General features: G+C 44.4%; 1 long non-coding RNA gene across 1 annotated transcript in view; it reads left to right on the forward strand.

Annotated features, from left to right (window-relative positions):
- Positions 1-4,325, forward strand: part of LOC110307567 — a 7,300-nt gene that overhangs the window by 2,224 nt on the left and 751 nt on the right. Inside the window, exon 3 of the long non-coding RNA XR_002379419.2 lies at positions 1,920-2,175. This is a non-coding gene — a long non-coding RNA (uncharacterized LOC110307567). The remainder of the gene's footprint in view (positions 1-1,919; positions 2,176-4,325) is intronic.

The following is a 4,325-nucleotide window of genomic DNA, read 5'->3' on the forward strand; positions in this document are numbered from 1 at the left end:
TGACCCACAAGAAGTTTTGAGAAGTGACTGAAGATGAATGTGCGTGTGCATGTGTGTGTGTGTGTGTGTGTGTGTGTGTGTGTGTGTGTGTGTGTGTAAAGGACAGAAGACAATTATTGGGAGTTGAATTCCTTTCACTATGGGTCCCACAGATTGAGCTGAGGTCATAAGCTTACGTGACAAGGGCATTTCTCCTGAGGCATCTCTCAGGCAGACTCCTGTGCTAGTTGTCAGAGAACCACAATAGACATACCATCCATTAAACTTCCCTTGTGTTCTCCTTCCAGTATCTGTCTCTCCCACGTGGATATCTATACGTTAGCTTGCCAAGTCTCGGAAAATCTTGCTTTTTACATCTCTTTCACCTTTTTGCCACAGAAATATTGTTTTTTCTTGTTTTTGTTTGTTTTTTCCTCTCCCCAAATCCTCCATTTGCTGACAGGTAGTATATAGTGGGACCATCTTGGACCCACCAGTGATATAAATAATGGCATGGAGGCTTTTCAATATTTTAAAAGTTAAATTTTAAAATATTTAAAAAATTTAGTATGTTAAAGCTTAGGCCTTTTGCTGGTGAGTCTCCCAACTCCTCTAAACCTGACTGGATTAGCTCTACCTCTGCTTCACTCTGGTCAACCCACTGACCCCTGCCCCTAGTGAATCTCCCTCCTCCTCTCTGATTCTTGATTCTTCTTCCAGCATATCTCTCTCTCTCTCTCTCTCTCTCTCTCTCTCTCTCTCTCTCTCTCTCTCTTCTGGGAAGTTCTGCCTTACACTTCCTACCCAGCTATTGGCTGTCAGATATTTTTTTTAGATTTATTTATTTATTTATTTCATGTATGTGAGTACGTTGTCACTATCTTCGGACACACCAGAAGAGGGCATCAGATCTCATGACAGATGGTTGTGAGCCACCATGTGGTTGCTGGGAATTGAACTCAGGACCTCTGGAAGAGCAGTCATTGCTCTTAACCACTGAGCCATCTCTCCAGCCCTAGCTGTCAGATCTTTATTATAGCCAGTCAGATACAATTCTAGATTACCTTAGGCAGGTGAGGAAGAACAATATTTTACAAGATACTGAGAACAGTGATGGGCCATAAAGTAATAATACCAAAATCCTGCCCGTATTTAGCTCTCAGAGGGTATTAACAATAGAATATACAGATACACACCTTCATACAATAGGAGTACTTTAGCCCACACACATAGTATATACCCATAGAGAAAAGAAACCTGGAGGTAGCTGGGCACTCCTGAGAAGGTGGTTGAGACACACCTTGGCCTGATACAGACAAACAGTCTATGGCCTGGAAGGACAGTAGTTCTCCTTCCTAGTTAGACTTAAAGTCCAGAGAAGAAATATATTTTTCCATGGGTGGAACCCACAAGGCCTTGTTTGTTTGCTTTTTGTTTTTGCTTTTTTTTTTTTTTTCTCGAGACAGGGTTTCTCTGTACAGCTCTGGCTGTCCTGGAACTCACTCTGTAGACCAGGCTGGCCTTGAACTCAGAAATCCACCTGCCTCTGCCTCCCGAGTGCTGGGATTAAAGGCGTGTGCCACCACTGCCCAGCTCCCACAAGGCCTTGTAAGGTAGATCACACTGTACAGTATCGTAAAATGCATTCAAAGAAAATGAGCCCAGACTTCATGGCAGCACTGCAAGCACTGGCTGGTCCAGTGGCCTGACCTCTGACTCTAGACAAGGAAAACGTGTCTACTGGATGGGCATTTGATGCTTGCTTATGATGGAGCTGAGGAAGAGCTTCCTCACCGCCAAATATACTATCAGCCCCTACCCAGCAATCCTGCTCGCTAATTGTGGGCTACAGCTGTGTACAAATTGTCCATTGAAATCAAGTATGCAAGGAAATAAGTCATTTGGGGCCCATTTTCACACAGCAACACCTTCTCTTCCAGCTCACACCTAAGTTGTCAGCAAGACTCTTGCAGATTTCTTCCGGAGAGACAGAAACATCTGTCAGCCAGGAAGGCGGCTGTTGGAGGAATTCAGGAGTATTCGACGGAGTCTCCTGGAGTTGGGGAGTGGTCAGTTTTACACATCCTCCTTAGGACCTCACAGACAAGAACAGCAGGATCTGCTTCTTCATGAAACCTTGGCTCTGTTTTATCCAGCGACAGTCCTTCAGCATACCTAACCTGTCCAGAAATCAAGGTGGGGGGTGGGGGGATGGGCAGCACCACTTACCATTCTCCCATCAATCCATGACAGAATTTGCTTTGTATTCTGCAGTGTTATACTCTGCTGGCTGAGAGGCCTTAGTTCCAGCAAGGGAGGCATTTTACCAGGAGAAATAATAAGAATGGTGTCACTGAGCTGAAAATTAGACTGCCACTTGGACGCTCTAGGCTCCTTGTGCCTCTGAGTCAACAGGCAAGGAAGGAAGTCAAGGGTGTTGCTCTAGGGTGGGGTACTGAGTACTGAGGAGAAACTGGGCAACTACTCCACAGGGAGGTAAGGATAAGTGTGTCTGGAATATAGGAGAATAGCCCTAGTGAAGGCCCATTGAATAAAGGACCATACAGCTAAAGTTGCCAAAGGCAACAGATATCTACTGTGCAGTAGAAGATAGTTATAAAAAAACAGCTATGACCATATGGCAAGTCATAGGAATAAAAGCTATAATTGCTATGGCTTCTCTCCATGAAAGAGTGTATATATTTGTATGTGTATTACTGTGCTGGATAGTTTTATGCCAACTTGACATAAGCTAAAGTCATCTGAGAGAAGAGAACCTCAATTAAGACAATGCCTTAGTAAGATCGAGCTGCAGGCAAGGCTGTAAAGCATTGTCTTAGTGATTGATGGGAGAGGGCGTATCCCATTGTGGGTGGTGCCATCACTGTCCTGGATTCTATAAGAAAGCAGGATGAGCAAGCCAGGACTAGCAAGCCCGTAAGCACATCACTCCACGGCCTCTGCATCAGCTCCTGCCTCCAGGTTCCTGCCCCACTTAAGTTGCGGGGAATTGAACTCAAGACCTCTGAAAGAACAGTCAGTGCTCTTAACCACTGAGCCATCTCTCCAGCCCTCTTGACTACTTTTGTAATGAACTGCAATACGGAGCTATGAGTGAAATCAACTCTTTCCATCCTAATTTGCGTTTGGTCATGGTGTTTTATCACAGTAATGGTCACCCTCACTAAATTACCTACTGGTTCTTCTACTGGCGGATACTCATGAATACAAGGGATATCAAGGTGTACCAGGAACTTGCACAGCAGGAAAGAATCCCCTAGGATTCAAAGGGTCAGAGCAATCAGCCTGCCCAGAGTAGGACACTTCGGACCAACAATAAGAATAAAGCATAAGGGGCTGAAGAGATGGCTCCGTGGTTAAGGGCACTGACTGTTCTTCCAGAGGTCCTGAGTTCAATTCCCAGCAGCCACATGATGGCTCACAACCATCTGTAATAGGATCTGATGCCCTCTTCTGGTGTGTCTGAAGACAGCTACAGTGTACTCACATAAAATAAATAAGTTTTTTTTAAAGAATAAAGCATAAAGTAATTTAAGAAGGCTAGAGCAGTGTTTCCTGAAGCCCAAGACATTTACCACATTTTAGGTGGCTCACAGTCAGTTGAGTCATTATGAGATGATAGAATTATATTCTTCTCAGTTCTTCCTTAAATCCTCTTGTATGTGGAAATATGTTCTTTGGTTCTATCAAGTCACAAACATGGTAACATCTGCTAGCCTAACCTGTTAAAGGGATAACGGACCTAGACTTTGCATTCTCAGTAGTACCATTACCTAGGTAGGATTAAATAATCTTTTTCTTTCCTTTATTATGATTGAAACTAATCTGCTCTTTCCAGTTGGGAGGGCTTTCTTTTCAGGGGCTGAATAGATGGCTCCTTGGTTAAGAGAATTTGCTGCTCTTGCAGAGGTCGGAGGTTTGAGTCTCTAACACCCACCTGGCAGCCCTGTCTGTAACTCTGGCTTCTGGGGGACCAGGCATGTGGTACACAGACATACCTGAAGGCAAAATACCCATACACACTTTTTTAAAAGTCAAAAGAAGTAAGTTTTCAAAGTTACTTATCTGAATGATTTTAAATTGGTGGACTCAAAAACCACCAAATAGTTCTTTTGATATTTGGGTGTCCCAATGAAAGACCCACAACGTGAGGACTCCCTCACGTTCTGACTCAGGAGAGGCGACACCCCAAAATCACCCACAAGAAACGGTCTTGCTGCAACTTGCAAGAGGATTTTTATTCGAGAGCGTTCTCGGGCCCATGGTCATACACCACGCAGGGGTAGAGGACCATGGCGCCCCGAGTAGCTGAGTAAGGGGGTATT

Source organism: Mus caroli, chromosome 13, assembly GCF_900094665.2.
Source record: "Mus caroli chromosome 13, CAROLI_EIJ_v1.1, whole genome shotgun sequence".
NCBI classification, from domain to species: domain Eukaryota; kingdom Metazoa; phylum Chordata; class Mammalia; order Rodentia; family Muridae; genus Mus; species Mus caroli.